Source organism: Equus caballus, chromosome 18, assembly GCF_041296265.1.
Source record: "Equus caballus isolate H_3958 breed thoroughbred chromosome 18, TB-T2T, whole genome shotgun sequence".
In the NCBI taxonomy this organism is placed as follows: Eukaryota; Metazoa; Chordata; class Mammalia; order Perissodactyla; family Equidae; genus Equus; species Equus caballus.
The window spans coordinates 36,226,485-36,248,803 of NC_091701.1; the positions used below are offsets into that span (position 1 = coordinate 36,226,485).

The window sequence follows — 22,319 nt, forward strand, 5'->3', positions numbered from 1 at the left end:
ACCAGGTGCCAATCTTTAAAAAAAAACAAAACAAAACACTGATGTTTTCAGATTCGGTAAATGAAGCAAGGGTGTATGGGATTTCTGACTAGCCTAGTTTTGAAACTCAGTACAGTCTTTTCTCTTTTTCTCAGCAAATTCCACCTCTTTTTATGGATCCTCAAGGTTCATATTTCTTTGATTCTCTTGATAGCTCAATCTCAAATGAGACTGTACATCACTTGTCCCGAAAAATATTATAGATACCAGCCTGTCCCTTATAATGGTTCAGATTTTACCCATATCCTATAGATTTTCAGTGTACCTTTGTATTTTCTTTTTAAGTAAATGCTGTGTTTATCATTTCTAAATACTCTTTTTCTTTTGTATATTTTCCTCGCCCCTCCCTTCCTGTCTTCCTTCTTCATGGTGCTCTCTACTTTAAATTGTGTCTCTTCTATGGCTTAATAAATCCTCATGTGGCAGTATTGGACTATCTATTTGTGCTTTTGATTCTGTAAGAAAAAAAGGTAAATAAAAAACAGCTTCTGTTCATTTCAGCACTTAGTCTGTAAGAAGGTAAGAGACAGACGCTCTAGCTCTTGCATCTGGGTCATTTAGCAGGAGGCTGGGGATGCTAAACTCACATCTCATTACCTTTGTCTACTTTTAGAATTGTGTGCTTGGGCCCTGTGGTCAGTTGGCAGTTGGCAGGCCTATGGCTCCAAGGGAATGCTGTGTTTTTTGAGGGGATGCCAATTTCAGTTGCCACACAGGTCTCACATTGCTTGGTCAGATAGTCCTTATAAAACATCCAATATATGTTTCATTATTAACTCTACGTTATTGACTTCATGTCAAAAATTCATCGTGATGTTAGTTGATAGATTGTGATGAACAATTTTAATAATTATATTCTGTGGCTCCCACTCCCTGACTTTGGGATAGTATTTCTTCTACTTGGTAAACCTAGCGCAGACATCTTGTCACAGATTTTAAGAGTTTTATTGTTGTGCACTAAGTTGAGATGAATCGTAGGTAATTGGATGGTGCAGCTGAATTAACACATTGAATTGCTAGTTATAAGACACTTCATTTGCTGTTGCAGGCAACAATAGGCCCATTTTGCTTCTACAATGCACAAATTCTTATTATCTATATAATTCTAATTCAAGTGGGATAACATGTATGCATCATTTCCATTTCTTTTGTAAGGACAAATAACCTCCACTAATGTAAGATATTTGCGACTATCTCATTAAATAATTTTGAACTTCAATAAATCTTGGTTTTTGAGAATGTTAATCAGTTGTCTCATTCCCTACAAAAAGGATAGATTATAAGGCAATTCAGAAACATGAAATCAGTAGTGTTACTTTTACCCTTTGTACCTTAAGATCTGCGCAGATGTGCAATTTGTATTTATTTCAGCAGAGAGCCTTGTTTGAATCATTCTGAACAGCATTTTTGCCATGATGACTGGTGATATGCAACAGCATAATAATTTTGTTTGTTCTTGGGTTTTCTTCATTTTGGGTGTTTTAAGGGTAACTTCTCCAGGTTAGCAGAATTGCGTTTAAACAAGCAAGTATCGACTGTAAGAAGAAGGATTGAGACTTACCTTTATCTAAACCTCCTCCTTGAAACCTCATTAATTTAAGCGTCAAATTAAGGGGTTAAAAAGATAACAAATTGTTAAAAACTGGACGAAGTGAAGCAAGGCGGAGGGAACTGACTAAGATATGGGGGAGTGGCCTGAACTTGAGGAGAGAGCCACTCCGCCCTGAACAAGCCCCCAGCAGCTTGAGGCTCCATAATGCCGGAAACATAGAGGACAGAAGTGAGACTCTGGACTGAAACCAAATAATTAGTCCACATGTGTAGATGGAATAGTCAGCCTTATATTCGCCAATTCTACCTCCTAGAACATCCCCACAGCAAATTTTTCTCACTAGCCCTTTCCCCATCCCCTCTTAACACATACTAATGGAATTACGTGCACTGCTGAGGGGCCATGAGGGCAACTAGGGCTACATCTTAGAACCAGAGAATATAGTCCCTTTTATTTTAGCACTTAAAGTCTTTAAGCCTAATGATCAGCAACTTGCTTATCCTAAAGCAAAGTCTTCTAATTAACAAGACCCTCTCAAATACAGAGGGCTCAGCATTTCTATTCCTTCACTCTTAAATATAAAACAGCAACTAGGGATCGCCAGATATTTAAGAAATAATGTAAGAAAACAATATTAAGAAAAGTCTGTAACATGCCAAAGAGAGACCAAGATAAATGAAAACCAATAACAATAAAGTCATCTTGCAGGGAACATATAATTAAAAGATCATAAAAGAGACAAAAACATTAGAATCCTTGAAGATATCCAAGAAAATATTGCATTTGTAAAACAAGGGGATGATATGGAAAAGACAATAAGTGAACAAGAAAAACTTGGAAATTAAAGTTATTCAAATCAATAGTTTAAGGGGAAATTTGTAATTTCAAATAGAGAAAATCATCTCCACAATGCAAACAAAGAGGAAAAAAAGGAAAATATAGGAGTCACAGTGAATCTCCTTGAAGTGTGATTCTTACTAACTGGAGTGATGTAAGGAAACAAAAAATATAGTTAGAACAAATATTAAAGAATTAATAGAATACTCAAATTTCTGAAGAAAGGTGATTTGCAACTCAAAATTTCATATCCATTCAAAATATCAATCAAGTGCAAGGGTAGAATAAAGACATTTTCAGACACATAAGGACTATAAAGATAATTTCCTCAGATGTAACCTTTCTAACAAAATTACTTGAGGTCGAATCCATCAAAGTGTAATTAAAAGAAAGGGAAGGACATGGCCTGATAGCTATGAGGTAGTCCTAGAAATCTGATGTAGGATTAGTGTAAAAAAATGGAGGACTTTGGCTGGTAGGAGGCTCTGGGACAAAAAGAGGACATTATACAGCATTTAATGTTCCAGAAATATTTGAAAAGACAAAAATAGTGCAAGAGGAAAAAAGGTAGAAATTTCAGGAAAAACAAAAGACTATGCAAGAAAAGAAAGTAATTGTAGAACTTTAGTCAGCCCCAAAGTGAACAATATTTTTATATTAATTAAATATAAATGGTATTTACTGGTTTTCGACTTTTAGTGTCAATCTTTAGATAAACCATGGAAGTCGGACAACTGCAAATATTATCAACGATGGCAATGTTACAGTAAACATTCAGGTGGCCAGAGGGTGGGAGTTAGGTATGGGGGTATGGGGGTTGGAGAAAGCAGAAGGAAAGGGTCAGGATTGGACCGTTAGCATGTTGAAAACGGGGTCAAGAGATAGTGTCTGTAGTTGATATAGGGAATATCAGTGATGATATATTCCTTAAAGTTACAAAGCTAACCCAAAAGATGAATAATGACTATATTAAGAGGAACAGGATGGAGAAGTGGGGAGTGTGGCAAATAAGATAATTTAGATAATGTCTAGAATACTTTGGGTCCATTTGTTTGGTCAAAGTATGCTTTAGTTTGATTTTTAAAAAATGTAGTTGCTTTTAGGTGGGTATGTAGTCTCCAGATTTCTACAAATTCCAGTCACTTTCTATTGAATAACTTTGGTCCATAAAGACATTTGAATTTAAGGCTTCTATTGTAGAGCTAATAAACAAAATGATTTCCTCTGGGGAGAGGAACTGGTTGGGGCTGGGGAGGGGGCTGCACTATATAAAGAAATAGAAATACTCAGGACTTTTGTTATTAAACACAGCAGCAGTGATGCCCCACAGTATTGTAAAGATCAGGGGGCTAAGATGAGAGAATTGGATTGTAGTTCTGATAAAGCCGTTGGTAAACTCTGAAACATGTCCTTTAAGTTCTCTGGATCTCAGTTTCCTCATCTTTAAAATGAGGCAGCTGGTATAAGAAGTATCCAGTATCTGTCTATATTCTAGTGTTTCCTTTATGAAGAAGATAGTCCTATCATTTTCTTTGAGAATGAAATGAACTATAGTTTTTCTAGGTATGCTAGGTCTCCAGACTGGCTCAGGGTTCTGACTTGCACTAGCTCCTTATTAGAGTAAAGGTATTAATTGCCTTTTTAACAATGCTCCTCCTTCTTCTTTAAGTGTATTTCTTTACCTTGTGTCTAACAGAATTGACCACTCAAATCAGAATCATGTATGTTTAGTTCTATTGATCTGTAATAGTCACTTCCCAAATAGGATTATTTTGATAGAATTTTTTCCTTATTCAAGACCTTATTTTCTTATAATTTAAAAATATATAACCTTTTTGGTTAAGGAAAAAATGCATAGCATTACTAAATAATTCTTTAAATGATCCTATCTCCATTCTACCTCTGTTTTCCTGAACATTTTAGTAGCGCTAAACAATAGTTTTGAACAACATTTTGTAGTGGTTTCCAGACAGAGACAGTAAATTTTATAGTCCTTTGTGTTATTAAATTACACCAGTTACTGTGATTACCTGATGTGTCTGCAGATTCACAGAAGAATTGATAGATGAAGGATGGCCATTTCAACGTTACACAGATGTGAAGATATTGCCATCTTAGATCAGCAGCTGCTCTTGAAGTTCTCACTGCTTCTTATTGTTTGGGCTAACACTTTAATTTTGTAGCTAATCGGAAATAGTTGCTTTTAAGATGCTAGCTAATGCTAATGAATGTGAGAACACAGATGGGTCCCACAAAAAACTTCTAACCTGCTGGTTCTTGGAAGAATTCTGTGTGTGTGTGTGTGTGTGTGTGTGTGTATGCTTTAGCACCTTTTAACTATGAACATCAATTCAGCAAATTAAAAGAAAATTGCAGTAGCTTCCTTATAGAGAGATGGAAATAAAGAGACTGAGAAAGAGAGAGACGGAGGAATGAGGAAGTTTCCCAGTTTTCTCCCATAGCTTGGGACGTTGGTAACACAAAAACGTACGTATTGTGGAAAACTGATAACAAAAATGACTTTTAATTGATATGTTAAAATCTAGTATTTTTGTGATATGGAAAGATAGGGGATTCTGAAATGAGAAAAAACAAATTAACAATGAGGCATTCTTTAAAGCTGTGAATATCTGATTTCTCTTGACAGATTACAATCTTTTGGGTCACCTCCTTTTACTATTTTCCGAGTGATCTGGTTTTTCGACAAGGACTTACGGGCAGTGAGAGCTGCTTTGTCTGTTATCTCACCTAGTTTGATGAATCAAGGGTCCATTAAATTTCCTTTTAAATATGAAGTTCTTGAACCTTGAACCTTGAAGTTCTTAGAACCTTTAGCATATGGACTAACTTGATTCTAAGATAAGAAAATGCAGACACTCAACTTCGGAGAAGGCAATGGAGCATGGTTGTGTTAAAGACACAAGTTTAAGACTAAGGTACTTGCATAAATACAGTTTAAAAATTCTGACTCATCCCGTTACCAGCAGAATGACAAAGCAGAATTACATAGCCTCTATGGACTATATTCCTTGCAATTTAGTCTATGGAATCTCATCTTTAAAATGGGGGCAATAGTAATAATAGCTAACAGTAATTAATCCAGGTCTCTAATTGGGCACGAGGGTCTCTTTTAAGTGCTTTACATAATTTAGCTCATTTTATTCTCACAATACTAAGAGCTAGATATTTGTTTTCATGCACCTAATGTAACTACTTTAAAGGGTTGTTGTGAGGATTGAGGTGACAATGCGTGTGATGTACTGATTATTGTGCTTGGCATTTAGCAAGGGCCCAACAAATGATAGCTATTATTAGTGTATCTTCTCTTCCAGGGTCCTCTTCTGGCATCAAGCGTGACAGGTGCCTAGTAAATCTGGCCTGCTTAACCGATTTCCGAAATAAAATTCTCAGACCTGAAAGAGTTATTGTAAAGAGTAACTACAAAATCGGGTCCCAGGAGACAATAAATAAATAGGAGTGAAAGATAGGATTGGAGCCAAGCAAAATAGAAACACAGTAAAAGTGTATTAGTGAAATATTTAGAAATCTTATTTAAGAGAGAAGAGAAGGTAAATGTGTGAAGGCAAAGGTATATCATATCATGATAAATATGATATCATAACACTGTACAAATTGTAAACATTTCTTAACACTGAAATGCCACTTTGCAGAAAGTGCATCTAGTGTAGAAAAAGGATGGTAATCTTCTTCTATTCCCTTTTACTCTATTTGGAAAATTCCAACGTCACTGCTGATTTTTGTTAGTTGTTCTTGGTTAAGTTGAGCAGTCATACTCCATTTTCCCCTTAGTTTTTTTGATCATCTTTGACTGTTATTTTTTCTTGTGGATGATCCTTAGAGAAATTGAAAGATGAGTGCCTTTTTGGTGTGTGAATATGAAAAATAGTGAAAATTTTAAAACATATTGCCACCCAGCCTTAGTCTCTGAATGAAAAAGATGAAACATGATTATTTTTTGTTCTTTAGAGACACAGACTTCATTTTCAGTATGTGATATCTACTTGTTTTCAAGGATTTTTATAAATGCTTAATTGGAAATTTTCTGTTTTTTATTTAGAAAAACACATAATTTGAAATAACAAATTGAAATTGATTTCTCACTTAGACATATTTGAATTTCAATTCTCTCTTCTTATCATATGAAGAAAATCTGTTGTTTTGAGCACTGATAGTTTGTCAGTTCCTTCACAATAATTTGTACAAATGATAATTGTTCATAAATTAATAAACTGCTGGTGGGATCTAATGATGCATCATGCTGCTTTTGATTTATTTTGAATCATTTGCAGACTGTTGAAATGTACCAGGACTAATTGTTTAATGTAACCTACAAATTCCTCAAGTCCAGAAACATATTCAGTAAAATAGAATATTAAAAAAAAAAAAGACTAATTCGTGTTATGTTTTATGAGAGTTTATTATATAAGAAGTGGTTTTATAGGTTATTAAATAGTGTATGGGTTTTATCTGTTTAAAAATCCTTTTCATATTACAAATAAGGAAATGCTTTAAATAACCTTTTCCTATTTTTCCTATTATGATTCAGTTTTCTCATGCTGCCTAAAAATAATGTTGAGTCCTCAGCTTGCATTTGCTTAGTACTCCTGTTGCCTCCCATCCTGAAGTTTTGTGTGCCACCTGAATATATTTTAAAAGTGATTAAAAAGAAGACCTTAGTATAAGCTTCAACAACATTGTAAGGAATTTCTACATGAGGAATATTTAAAATCAAGTAATAACTCTTGTCATGTCTGGGAACCATGCATGAGGTTAACCATTTTCAACCAAGGTTACGTGAAGTCACAAACAATTGATTGGTTCTTGTATTATTGCATCCATCTGCCGAAATATTATACCGCATGTAATTATTTTATAGTATAAAATAGTCCACTGATAATTAACCGTGTAAGTTTACTTTGTGAACAATTTTCATTTTATTTAGCAAGTGCTTTGAAAGTCAGTAACCCACAAAAAATATTCTCCATTGTTATAAATATAAAACCAAGATATAGAAAGCTTAACACTATGATTGATTTTGCAATGCAGTTTTGACTAACACTAAATCAAAGATATGTACTGTTTCCTGTCATAGGGTGTGGCTAATGCCCACTACGTGTGTGTGTGTGTGTGTGTGTGTGTGTGTGTGTGTGTGTCTTAAACGGCTTCTACTTAAAGTTGAGTTTTCATTTTTATGGGCTCCCTGGGTGTTTTTTAATGTGGACCTCCACAGTCTTGTACTTGGGTGCCACTCAAGCTAGATAGAAGTTCCTGATCTTATTTTGTGATAATTCAGGTTTATACTTGACTTTTATTTGCTTTATTCACTATAGAGTTTGTTTTGACCTTTTCTTTGACCAAATTAAGTTTTGGTCCAGCTTTTTTAAACTTCTCTATCTAAAACCTTATTTGCAGTATAACTTTCTTGTCAGATTTAACTCAGTAGTTTTGGGTTTTTAGTCAACCTTAAAACCTTTCATACACACTTTCACCCTGTCATTCCTCTCCACACTAACATACCGTAAAACTCCCACATTTAGTCATTTTTAACTGGTGTTATTTTCTGTCTATTTTTAAAATCGTATATATATTTAGTACTTGCCATGGAAAAATTTTATTATGTGATTTTAATCAAGTTGTAATATATGCATCTGTATTTTATTATAATTCTCTAAATATTCATGCACTTTTAATTAGCCAAGGGACTATATCTCACATGAAAGTGATATATAAAATTGTGGGCCAGTAAAATGTTGCCACATTTTAATACAGAAGTGCACTTCATGGATGCATGAAATGATTCCTGCTTAAACAGTCAGTATACATAATCAATCAATAAATCTGGCCAGTGGTTTTGGGATCCACTTAGTTTAAGGCACTATGTAAACGCAAGATCAGGTGCTTCCAGAATTTCATTAAGAGACACATACTTACAAATGGGTTTTAAGCAGTGGGTTCATGTTCACTGCATGCAATTACTGAGTGGTTTTGCAATTCAAAAACCCTGGGGGTCCACTAGGCAAAATCCTTTTTTCTGTGTGTCTGCACTTCTGCTTGCTTTCTGTCGAGTCTCTGCCTTACTGAAGTCTCACACTATTAAAAAGACGATTTTCTCTTTCCTGCTTCTGAGGATTATTTCCTCATTCAGAGATGAACAACCTCTGCAAAACAGAGGTACATATTTTCATAAGGCCAAGCCATTCTATCAAGCAAGGGCCTCTTATACCATAAACAAGTAGAAACATCATCTTTCTGTATTAACGACATTGCAAATTTATGAATCATAAGCATGTTACTACATATTGTTATCGTGGAGAATTTTTACTTTTTCTTCTCTGTGCTTTTCAGCAAATGTGTTCATATTTGTTATTCAAGGCTGTATCATTTTATAGGAAAATATGTGCCTCATTTGTTCATTTACCACTGTGTGGGGGCTTCAAGGACAGTCAGGGTCTTTAGTATGTAGAATTCTGTGTGATGGTGTGCTTGGCTGATTGCCATCAAGCAAGTCATTCAGAGGACTTAAGAATTCTGATGTCATAGACCATGTATTAGTCTCAGGGATAAAATTCACACTACACCTCAATTTCAAACTTTTTCACATGTCACTTTCTCAATCCAGGGTCACACATTCTATTTATTAGAAATTTTATGAATTCCTACTTTTTTGCTGACACCCATATATAGAGCTCCCTCTGCAAGGCCAAAGGCACTTACTGGAATCACTAACACCAATACCAGTGACAGCAAAAAGGAAGGGAGGAAAGAAAAGGAGCTTGCATTCCCAGACTGATGCTGTGTCGTGGTTGGCCTGTTTCTCCTCCCTTCAAGCAGCTGCAATCCTGGGAAATGTTGTGCCTTGGACTGCCTTACTGACATTGGCTTTTAGTGCTGTTAGAGCTGAATAGGGTAGAGCTTTCCTTTTTTCTTCCATTGAGTCTCGGTAGTGAGATCTGGTCATTGGCATTTATTCTTTGACCCTTAGTGTTTCCCCTTGAAATGGAACTAATCAAGGAGTTGTCTCGCTCTTATTAATGCTCATGGAGCATTCAGTATAAGTACATGTATTTTTGCCTGTTCCTGTAGTTTAATGAGTCCTTTCTTCTATCTTCCTAAATGGTAGATGTATATCTATATCTGTCTGTCTTGTGCAGATCATGAAATCCAAGAAGGCAGTCCAATGCAATTCTTTTTGTGCTGTACCTAGCAAAATGCCTTACACAATTAAATCCTTAATACATGCATTTAATTAGATTGCACGTGTCTAGCTAGGTCCCCTGAGCCTTCCAAAGCAGTAGACACTACTTTGGAAAATGATGCAGGCCAAAAAGGATTTAGGTCAGTCAAATTTTTATCTGGCTTTCCCAGTAGGATAGCTGAAAATGTCTTTCCACTGTGCTGTATTAATGTCTTCCTTGTGATTCTTTTTCCTCTCAAATTCCTTTGTCAGCTAGTTGAAGATTGTGTACTTTATATACTTCTTGTAAAACTCATTGGGTACTTGAAATAGCCTGTCTTTATGATTTTCACCAGACTGGCCCGAGAGTTCTACCACCTCTGTCATTTATTAGAATTTATCTGGAACTCCTTTCCTTTGCCAGGGACGTAAGTCACAGAGTTTAAGATTGAAAGGGATCTTGAGGGGTGATCCTGTCACCCCACCTGCTCTCAGTCAAGGTTGTACCTAATCTAAACCCAAGCCTGACGTGTTTCTCTAAATTAAATCTACCCCACATCGTGTAATCCTTTACATATTCCACTCCACATTGCCAATAGAAGGATCTCTCTAAATATAATTCTAAGCATGTAACTCCTGGGTGTCCAAATCTTTGAAAGCTCTACAGGTTAAGTTTCGAATTCTGTAGCATATCATTCAAACCTTTCATAGAAATTTATCCCAAATGATCTTTGCAGCCTCATATTTCATCTTTTACGCTCTCCCAATCTAGTTTCAGGATTCATTGAGTTACTTCTCTGTTACCTGGGTATGCCATAGATGTCCATGACTGTTTCTTTGCTCACACTGCTTTTCAGCCTTGAATTACCTATCTCCTCATTTCAAGATTTAGCTCAAATGATAAGCCTTTTTAAAAGAATTTTCTGGAGTCTCCAAGGCAGAATTATTCTATTCCTTTTCTTCTGTTCCTGTAGCACTTTGTTCGTGTTGCTGTTGCTAACTTACACCATGTTATCATAGTTAGTTGTGTCCTCGTCTGTCTACCATTTTAAATTATAAGCTTTTTCATAATGGAGGCATCACATTCTTCATTGTTCCCCTGAGGCCTACCAAAGTCCATAATATAGCTAGTTATTCAGTAAATGTCTTACAAAATTGTTAAATATTGATTCAGTAGCATAAAGGGCTATGAATGTAAAGATGCTCTTTTGAATAAATCTTTGTGACACTCCTAGTATCTTTTTCTGGAATATGATAAGGATGTAAAAATATTAATATAATCTATTCCAAAGATAATCATCACAGATTTTTCAGATTAGTAGGTTCAAGAGAGTCCTTAAAAACTATTTAATTCCAGCATCTAGCCAGTGTTTGAGGTACTTTTCAACTTTCCTGGAGAAGGGATATTCAATTTCCTCTTGAACTCTTCCTTTGGCCTTTTCTTAGGGCAGCCCATTCTGTTTTGGCATTCCTCACAGTAAGAGAGCTTTTCCTTGTGTTGAGCTTAAATTTGATTCTGTGTAACTTCTCTCATTGGTCTTATTGGTCTGAGTTCTACTTATAGGGAACACAGAAAACAATTTTAAACTGCTTTCCACATTGTCGATTCTTCACATAGGAACAGCATTCAGGTTTCTGCTGTATAATCTATTTTAAAGGCTGAATGGCCCCAAAACACACTTGAGTATATATATATATATATATACTCACTGTATATATATGTATATGTGTGTGTGTGTGTATATGTATATATAAACACAGTGTGTGTGTGTATATATATATATATATATACAGACACACACATACACATACATTATATATATATTTATACTTGTAGACATCTGTGTTAGTACACATATCAGCAACTAGCCAGAAAACAATTGGAAATATTTTTAATTGGAAATAAGGTAACTCGTTTGATGGAAGTAGAGACAAAGACAGAAAAACAGAGAGATTGTCATACAAACAATTCACATTCTAGTCAATATATGTTCATATATATAATGTCAGATATATAAATAAAGGATTCCAGATTATTGCATTATAATTCCCAATTTTAGTCTCCAGGAAGATCACATTTTTCTGGTTATCTTATTGCTATACAGGAGATTATCCTGAAATTTAGTGGCTTAAAACAGCAATATATTATAATCTCTCGTAGTTCTGTGTGTTGACTGGGCTCAGCTGGGAGACCCTTCCTCATTTGTGGTCTCTCATGCAGTTACCATCAGGTGGTGGCTAGGGCTAGAGTCATTTAAAGGCTGGATGAACTGGATGTCCAATATGGTTTCTTTACTCACATGTCTGATGCCTAAGTGCTCCTCAGCATGGCCTCTCTCTCCAACACAGTAGCTGGCACTTTTTACATGGCAGCTGAGTTCTCCAAGAGGCAGAAAACAGAAGATGCTAGGCCAGTTAAGGGCTACTCCTGGAACTGGTACCTTATTGTTTCTACCATATCCTCTTGATCAAAGGAGTCCTAGGATTTACTCAGATTTTAGTAAGTAAAGAAATAGCTTCATTTCATGATGGGTGAATGTCAAGGTCACATTGCAGAAGAGCATGCTGGATGGGAGATGTTGTGCCCATCTTTGGAAAATACAACCTGCCACACTATATGTTTGGATGGTGCGATGGAGTAAAGGATGCACTTTCGATTTTAACTTATTCTCAGAAGAAGTAAACAAAAATGTGATACCTTTAAACAATGGCGTAAAACATGAAGAAAGCACGGATATTGACCATAAAACAATGTAAAACTAACTGACATCCTCTATCTAAAGTTTACCACATGTTCACACCACATTTCTAATTGGATCTCAGGATTTGAAAGGCTCTAGTTCTAAATTTAGGTTTAAACATGTTCAAAGAGTATTAACATTATTTTTTAATAACTGGTATCTAAACAATCTTTAGTTTCTGGAAATTCATTTTTAGTGCATAATATAATCTCTCCTGCTCCTGTTAAAGCTATTTCATTACTTGGAATCTAATTTTAAAAATAACCCTTCATGCAATTAAATATAATTAAACTACTAAATATTTCCTTTTATGACATATAAATTTCTCTATTTGAGTCATTTTTAAGTATCCTAATTTCCTAGATGTTAATTCTTTCCATTTCTCTCCTCTGAACTCCTTCAAAATTATTCTTCATTTTAAGTATGATTTGGAATATGAATCCTAATATTTGGTAATATATATATGCTGATCAAATAATGATTAAATCCATGACAGAGAAACTTTTTTTATTTTTACCTGTGAATTCTTAGATAATATGCATTACTTAGAAACTGTGTTCAGTGTATACCGAGAGTGGCCTAAAGTTAGTGCCGTATGTTTCCCTCACAATATATGAAGTCTAGATGTTGATTTCCAAGCCTGATAGGATGGCTGTATATTATCACCAGGGATCCTTGTAGCCATTCTAAGCTTCCTGCACTCAAAATAGCTGCCAGAGTTCCAATATCTACAATTCAGGCAGGTAAAGGTCAAAGAGCCTAAAAGTGCACATTGCAACGAAGGGAGGAGAATGAATAGATACTGAGGAGGCAACTAGCAGGTCCAACCACATCAAAAAAATCGTGTTTTGTCAACTTTTTGACAATTTCATCTTATTGTATAATTATGCTTCAATTTTGTCTATGCTATGCTCCAGCTCTTTTAATGCTGAAATTTTGCCTGATTTATAGCTGTATGTTTGGTTCTTATGTATACACTTTGTTGCTTTTGTTCCCTCTGAGTTTGTAAACTAGTATTCTTTCTTTCTTTTCATATTATAACATGATATATGTTTTTCATAAGATTTGCAAAATTAAGGAAAGTATAAAAAAGAAAATTGATATTATATTTTTAAATCATTCAGAAATAACTATGAACATTTTGCTGTATAGTCCTCTAATGTTTCTGAATTTTATACATATATTTATAATGTAAATATATGTGTGTATTTATAGTTATTTACACAATTCCTACCTTATTTATCATTATGTTAGAAGTATTTATTTTGTTTTAAAAATATATATTGAAGATTTATGCCTGTAAATAAACCCTATTTGAGACATGAATTTTGTGACTGCATAGCATTCTATCATCTGCACAAACTACAGCTTATTTAGTTGATCTTTAATTGTTAGACACTCGTAGCTTTTACAGATCTACAATTATAAATATTATAAATGACACTGATGAAGTTCTCTGAACATGAATTTTTGCCTGTGTCTAATTAGTTGTTGGAATAGCTTCATGCAAGTGGAATGGGTCAGAAGATAGGGATATGGAAAGGAAATGGTAAAATTTCTACCTCTATTTTCTAGAGACTGGAAAATAATGAAGTGAAGGATATAAAATACGCTGTGCTTTGCAGGTGTTTGCTGAGAGTAGGGTGGAGTGAGTTAAGCAAAACTGTTTCAGCTTTCACTTCAGAGGATGAAGGAACCAACATTTTCTCTTATCTCCTCAGATAGATAGGAGCAGGTGATGAAAGAGAAGGCGTTCAGTGCTCTTTACATGGAGAAGCTGGTGAATATTTGGAAAGATCACTTTGCCAGTTCTTTCAACATTTGATGAAAAAAAGATGAAATAAAATAAAGGCAGCAAAGAACAGACCAAGGACCCACTTGAGTTGGAAACAGGTCTTGACTTCTCCCCAAGTGGATGAATAGAGAAGAGGGATGGATGAAACAGTCTTCGGTTACAGAACGCCACAATGTAGACCCTGTCAACAAGGTGGACTTGCAGTCAAAAATCAAGGGGCAAGGGTGTCCAGGAACTTGGTCAAGGCATTACCTATGCATTTGCATGAAGTATAGACCAGATATGGAATTATGCACTGATATAAGTTGGCTGATAGACTCCAGGAAAATCACATTTAAATAATGTGCAATATTCAGGACATCTTGATTTGTCATGCTTTTCATGATTGAAATTATCATAGGATTATTATTATCAAGTCATATTTACAATAGGAAATGTGCGAGGGAGTTAGTTTAGAGTTCTTGAAGGCCAAACGAAAATGGGGAGAGAGAGAGAGAGACAGAGAGAGAGAAAATACTAGTGATGACTTTAGAAGTTATAGATTAATCAGCTTGCTTTGATATCTAGGAAAACAGAAGAATAAATCAAAAAGACAATTGATTTTCATTCACCTCAAAGAGCAGAACAAATAAGGGTAAAAACCAACATGACTGAGAGAAGTAAATCATTCTGGGTTAATCTAATTTTATTCTTCTGACACAATGACAGGACTTAAATATGAGGGGAAGCAAAAGACTTCATATGTCTTCACTTCAGAAGGGTTAGTTTTTGTCTCACACTATGTTCTTATCAACCAGTAAAGAAAACACTGTCTTGTGTAAAGGGAGGCATAGCTTGCTATTTGTCATTGAATCAATGACTTGCCAGGGCAGATCAACTAACACTCCAGAAGTGTCGATTGGGCGCTTATACTAAAATTTGTGTTAATCTCCAGAATTTAAGAATACAAAATATGAATACACAGACTAGGAAAGTTGCTAAAACTGTGGGAATTTGCAAGCATACAAAGTGAATTTAGGAAGAAAGAAGAGTGGCTGAAGTAGGTTGAAGAACAAGGAGAACCGTTAATTATAATGGCACTTAAAAAATGATAATCTCTAATGTAATAAAATGTAAATGGTAATGTCTAGTGTTAAAAACTGGTAATGTCTAGGCATTGTGATACTCTGTTGTTATAAATTAGAATTGAGACCTGGTATTGCTGCCTGGATGATCTGGAGGGATCTGTAGTGTTTCCTGCCTGCACTTGCTTCACTTATCATGTAATAATCCTCTTGAATGTTGTCAGTTACAAGACTGTAACACATTTTCATCCATTTGTAGGTATTTTCCTTCCTGGGTCCTGTAAAATACTTGACTGTTGCTTTGTAAGAAAATAAGGAATTGTGTAAGTTCCTCCAAAAAGAAATAATTATTTTATTAAGCTGCTCTATTTCCATGCTTTTCCATATAAACAATTTTTTATTTTGGTGTCAAATTTTTGGGTAACCTCTTGGAAGACATTTTAAAAGGTAGTTAAACTCAATGCATATAATACCAAGAATGCATAGAACTCGCTTCAAGATGTGACAATATGAAGAGCTAGGGCCAGATCAGGGCATAAACAGGTAACAAATACTATGCCACAACTGCCACTGGCTGTAGTGATTGTAAAATATAACCCGATTGTGGGGTTCAAAGGTGAAAACTCTGTGCATCTGTATTAATAAAATATAGTTTAACAAGTCTTAACAGCCTCATGCAATTTGATCAAGCAATTCCACTTCTGGGTATTCTATCCTCAGGAAACAATGATGCTGTGGCAGAAGATATGTACCAAAAGACCTTTGCAGTGTTTTTTATTTTTTATGTTTCTGGTAACAGATATTGATAACAACTTATATATGCAAAAAATACAGAATAAATGGTGGCATATATGGAATATCAGTCAGTGAAATGATTTCCCATTGTACTGATAAAAAAAGTGATATTGCCACAGAAAGAAATTCACAATTAAATAAAAAGAGGATCTAATTATAAAATGGTTTATATGGCATAATTCTTTAAATAATATTCTAGAAATAAGGACAGAATAGATATTCATGAAGTACATTGTTATAGGAATTGAGTGACTTCAGCTTTTATGTTTTTTTCTGAATTTTTATAAAAAGACCTTGGTAATTTTTATTTAGAAAAGCAATGATATAAAGAAAAACCACTGAGACTGATAACTTTTTGACAATATTTTTCTTTATTTTTTTAAATCGCTGATGACTTCATTTCTTTTGTGAATATCATTTCATTATTTAACTTTACATTGCTGAATTTGCTGAATATAATATTGTCTATATTATTTATTTAAAAATCCAAAGGTAGATTCCACATTTATTTTCATTCTTCTGTATTTTATATATTTGATATGCATGTATAAATATATAAATTTTAAATAAATATATAATATCTTTAAAGATATGCATATTTAATAAATAAGGTATATATAAATATATAATATACAAAATACAGGAGAATATATGTATATATATATCTGGATTTTTGTTATTTTAGTTGTCTAAAACATTGGGCAATGATTCTGATTTCTTTTCTAGCTTCTTAATTTTTTTCTTGATTTAAAAACACTTCATTGACTATTTTTCTGTGATGCCAAATATTTCAATGACAATAAAACATTTATTTATTTCTACCCTTTTTCTCTATTAATTTTGATATAGTTTCATACAGAAAATTTGCAGTTGTTGTACTTAAGAACCCTGTATATTCTCTGTCCAGATTCATTAGTTTTTTACATTTTGCCCCTTGTGCTTTATTTCTGCTTACTGTCTCTCTCTCCATATATGTATGCATATATATACACACATACTGTATAATTACATAATTATATATATGTATACACCTGTATATATGTACATATACATGTAATTTTTTCCTTGAATAATTTGGGAATATGTTGCAGACATGCTTCTTTACTTGAAGTATTTTGGTATTTCCTACTAATAAGGACATTGTCCTATATAACCGCAGTGCAATTATGAAAATCAAGAAATTCATTATTAACAAAATGCTGTTATTGTAACTCACAGTGCATCTAGGATCACACGTGCATTTGGTTGTCGTGTCTTTTTCTTTCTTGTTTTTGGCTGGGGAAGATTAGCCCTGAGCTAACATCTGTGCCAGTGTTCCTCTATTTTGTACATGGGTTGCTGCTGCAGCATGGCTGCTGATGAGTGGTGCAGGTCTGCGCCTGAGAACTGAACCTGGGCTGCCCCAGCAGAACACGCTGAACTTAACCATTAGGCCCTGGGGCTGGCCCCTGGTTGTCATGTCTTTTAAATTCCTTCTTTAATGACTTCGAATTTGAAGTGTTCAGGCCAGGTATTTTCAGACTTTCCTCAGTTTGGGTTCAGGCCAGATAATATTCAGACTTTCCTCATTTGAGTTTGCCTGATATTTCCTAATGATTGATTCAGGTTATGCATTTTTGGCAGATATACTACAGAAGTGATGTGGTGTCCTTGTCAAGTGCATACTTGGCATCACGTCATGTGTATTTGTCCTGTTATTGATGATGTTGTCTTTGATTATTTAGTTAAGGTGGTCTCTGCCAAGTTTCTCCATTGAAAGTTACTATTTCCCCATTGTAATTAATAAGTGATGTGTGAGAAGATTCTTTAGGACTGTGGAAATACTTGGTTCATCGTCACACTTTCAGCCGCAAGTGCTGATCCACAGGTATTTTCTTGACTGAATCAGTTAACTGTAAATTTTGCTTAATGGTGATTTTCTAACTCCATCGGTCCATCTGTATTTGTTAGGGTGGCATCCTATGCAAAGGAGGAGTTTTCGCTTCTTCCTTATGTACTTTATTCATATTTTATTTTCTGTAATGAATTTTAATTCTTTATGATAATTATTGTTTTGATTTTCCAGTTGTTCCAGATTTGACTAGTCGGAGCTTCCTGAAGCTGGGGCCTATGTCCTTTTGACATATCCCAATCATTTTGAAATGCCTTACTCTTTCCCCCGAAAAAATGTCACCTGGAATTCCATATAGTTTTGAGTCTCCTCCCTGTGTCCGTGTTCTAATATGCCAGGGCAATTTTTCAATATTTTCATAGTTTCAGTGGACTTTCTGAGAGTGTGTTTTGTGGCTCGCTTAGGACCTTTGTTTTTCTCTTTTCCTCACAGTTTTTCTGGACCGCTTAGATCTCTGTAATACCTATGGTGGGAGCTTGAAAGATAGGCTCTGTTAGAAATTGGTGTTTAATTTTCTGTTTACAAGTAATTTGACATTTTTATTGTTCTCCAAATTCCATTTATGCTCAAGGCCTAGGATTTGTGTGTTTTTATTTGTTTTTGTTGGCTGGCTGTATATTTTTTGCAGGATGTGTGAAGAGTTTCAGATTTAGATGGCTGCTATTACCACAACTACCCAGAATTCCAGGTCCACATTTTTTAAGTATTCTACAAAACATATTGATATTTCAAGTTATTTGCAATATGCCGTGATGTAACCAGAATTTGTGGATTGCATAGCTTTACCTTTTGTTGTCAGTGTTTTCTTAGTCTAGTTTATCTGGTTAAGTTGAATATTTTTTATCTCTATCATTATTTTACCAAATGGTCCACCTGTCAATCCGGGAAGTCTCTCTCTGAAGGATGTGTCCTTGATAAATGTAAAATCATTATTTAGGATCGTTAATTCCCTTGATTTGTACCAATCGATTGTATTTGTAATTTCTGCCTTAGCTTTAAAAATTATCAAATATATATTTAAACAAATGGAAACATAAGCCCATGAAATTTAAAAACATGTATATAGATTAAAACATCACTAATCAATAGCACCTGATTGTAAGAAGCCGGTGAAATGCATTTATAAGCAGTTGCTTCAACTGATGAAATAAGCTCTTTGAGCTTAATTAAGGAAAATCCTTCCTCCACTTTCACAGCAAAGAGGTCTGATTGTAGTTGGTAGGTAAGGATCAGGAGGAAAACACTTCAGTGCATGACAATGGCGGAGGAGAAGACAGCTTGTAAAAGTGGGAAATAGGTGAGTGCAGAAAGTAGGTCCCATGCAAGAGGGGCAACCATTCTCTGTTCTCTGGAGGTTTGGAGCCCAGCCTTATGAAATCTTCCCTCTTTCAAAAAAGCTAGAAATGAAGATTCTTATGAGAAATCTTCTTTCGAATATTTTAAAAATATTTTTAAAATTATGCTGTTGGATAAACAAAACATGTCAGTAAGCCAGATTTGGTTATTACGCCCCAGTTTGCAACCTCTACTCTGGGTGCAGTTAGGGACTATTAGGTGTTGTAGTGAGAAAAAATCTGGGTCAGAAAAGCTTGTTCTGAGTCCAGGATCACCTCTCATTAGCTGGGTTAAATTGGGCAGGACACATGATTACTGTTAATTTCAATTCTCTTGTCTATGAGGATGAATATGCTAAAGCATGAAGAAATATACAGGTCTGAAACTTGTTATAACTTTATAATTCTATTGAAAATATATGTAAACATAAATTTTTATCTTCTATTAAGCTCTACGTTTTAAACTTAGAAAAATGAAATTTATAAAACTACATAGTTTCTTAAGAATTTCTTGATTTACTTTTGACATTTGATTATAAGTTTGGAACTCTATCTAGTTTCCTCTTGTTTGAGAGACTTTGTGTTGAGCATTAGGAAAATCATTCATTCCTGTTCTGGGGAGAGGCCAGTGCCATCCTGTTGTCTCCCACGTGCTAGAGGAAGATAAATTAGACTCTCAGAATGCCTGTTGGTCTTGTTGAACTGTTGATTTGCTTATAGTTGGTTTTAGTGAACACAAAAGCACACCTCCAGTGTTAGTAAGCTGGTACTTCTTCTCAGTACTATAAAGAACCAGATCTCTCTGGGCAGAAATTCTATTGGTCACCCGAGAACTAATGTTTCCCTAAAGTGGCTTGCTACTTAGGGGACTTTTTATTCGTATTGTCTAAAGTGTGGCTGCTCTGTCTGAAACAACACATTGTACTTTAAAGGGTTACTTTAATGATCATTAGATTGTGTTTTGTTTTGTTTCTTTTGAACAGTTCTTTTGAACAGTATACCCAGTAGCATAAAATCCATTTGTTGAAATATTTTGTTTCGAAATTAATGTGTTTTCCCCAACACCTCTTCTATAAAACAAATTAATAAAATCTGATTAAATAACTTTCTCCTTATAATTGACTTTCTGAAAAGGAAATGAATGTTTGTGTATTTTTGTGAGGTGTGCAAGTGGCATGCCTGCATTTTTCTCACTGCAACCTTTTCAATTAGAATTGAAGTTCAAGTACAAAGTGAATTAGTGCAATTCTCTGGGTAAATCAAGTAAAATTCTCTTCTAACTCAGTGACCTTCATATGTCAGACAAACATACATTTTAAAAACTTGAATTATTTTAATAACCACTTCAAATCTCCAGCCAAATTTACTTATAAATATCTCATATTTTTAAATATGCTTTTATGTTGGTCTGCCATGTTCTGGGGGCACTGTGTTTCTTGCATATACTTCTGAAGCCAATGTGCAGACCCTTCTTACCTCTTCCTTAAGAGCGTCCTCCTCGACTGATGTGTAGAATATTTGCATATAATTGAGAATAGTTCTGTTCATCAGCCCATTTTACTTTACCAGATGTACAATTTATAACTTGCAAAACTTTATTTCACTATGTTAAAGTATGTAGTATCTAAGTATTTGTTGATCTGGATAAGGTTTTCTGTAACCTTGGCAAACTGCTTACTCTTTTGGATTTTTTTCTTTTCACAGATGCAATTTGTAGGAGTATTTTGAGGATGAATGTTTGCAAATCACTTTGAAATTGCCAAGCGCCACATACAGTAAGTAATATGTATTTTTATTTTTCCACTCAGTTGCAGTCATGCTGAATGAATTTGGCAGACAGTCATAAAAGAACACATTTGTATTACGGTTCTTGATATTTGTGACTATTGAGGCAACATGTATATAAAAAATAAAAATTCGGTGAGCTATTTGCTAGTCTGAATTAAGTTGTATAATTTCAAGATTTCTAATGACATATTACTATTGTTCTGTGTACATAACTTGCATATAATATTTCTCACTTAATATTTAAGTGAGATTTTTTTCCCCTCTAAATCGTAAGTTGAGAAGAGTGAAGACATTAGTGCTATTAGCCAGTGTTGGTATGGAAATTTTAAAAAGGAATTTTGAAATAAGTATTAAGATTTGCTGTGTATCAGCTAATTTATATGTATTGTCTTTAACTCTGCCCCGAATATTTTAAGATCAATATTTATATTCCCATTTTATAAATAAGAAAACTGAGACCCAAGAAATTTTAATACTTTGCTTAATATCTGTTCAAAGTGATGAATCTAGGTTTTGAACACAAGACTTTTCAGAAAATATTGCCTCCACCAATAACTTAGAAAAGTTAAATAACTTTTACTTAAGAGCCTGAATATTTAAGAGTTTAAACATGTTCTGATTATTTCTTTGGATTTTTGTTTTGCTTAAGCGTTATCCTGAAAAGTAGTGAATATATATTTTTTCTACTGTCTATCATGTCGTTGCTTTCATTTCAAATGATACTTTGCAATTCCTTACTTGGACTGCTTTGAACTAGTAGGAAATAAGTGAAAATGCAGATTCTGAAAGAAAGTTTATAAATCACCTAAATTATTCTTAATAAAAAGTGCTCAGAATTAGAGTTGCTAAGTTCTCCAAGAGTCTTCTTTCATTCATTAAAAAAAAAGACACAATTAAATACTGTCATGTTATTATTTTAGAGTTGGAAGGGACTGTAGAATCATAGAGTCCTAGCCTCCAGATGCTCAGATTCCTTGTTTGATGAAGTGGGATGATCAGGAGGACAATTTTAAAATAGAATTTTTGAAAAGTATGAAAGAGATGGTGGTAGCATTGGTGTGCATACATTGTCTTCCAAGATAACTACTTCAGAAAAAGGTGGCATAGTGCAGTGGTTTAAGAATTCAGACTCTGGGTTCAGACCCCCTGGCTTTAAATTCTGGATTTATTACTTATTAGCTGTGTGGCTGAAAAAAATTACTTAACATCTCTTTAAAATGGATATAAAATTAGGAACTACCTCATCTGTGGTAAGTGTGTTAGCACATGTAACGTATAGGACAGTTCT

At 34.4% G+C, this 22,319-nt stretch overlaps 1 protein-coding gene across 8 annotated transcripts in view; it reads left to right on the forward strand.

The window, feature by feature from the left end:
* GALNT13 (polypeptide N-acetylgalactosaminyltransferase 13) overlaps positions 1–22,319 on the forward strand; it is a 473,172-nt gene that overhangs the window by 8,584 nt on the left and 442,269 nt on the right. For 7 of the 8 annotated variants that reach the window (XM_023622933.2, XM_023622930.2, XM_070241869.1 and 4 more), the window contains exon 2: positions 20,948–21,018. The gene's annotated coding sequence lies outside the window, so the exon portion shown is untranslated. Of the gene's footprint in view, positions 1–14,088; positions 14,352–15,482; positions 15,547–20,947; positions 21,019–22,319 lie in introns of those variants that run through there. The other variant, XM_023622931.2, reaches the window with a different exon arrangement.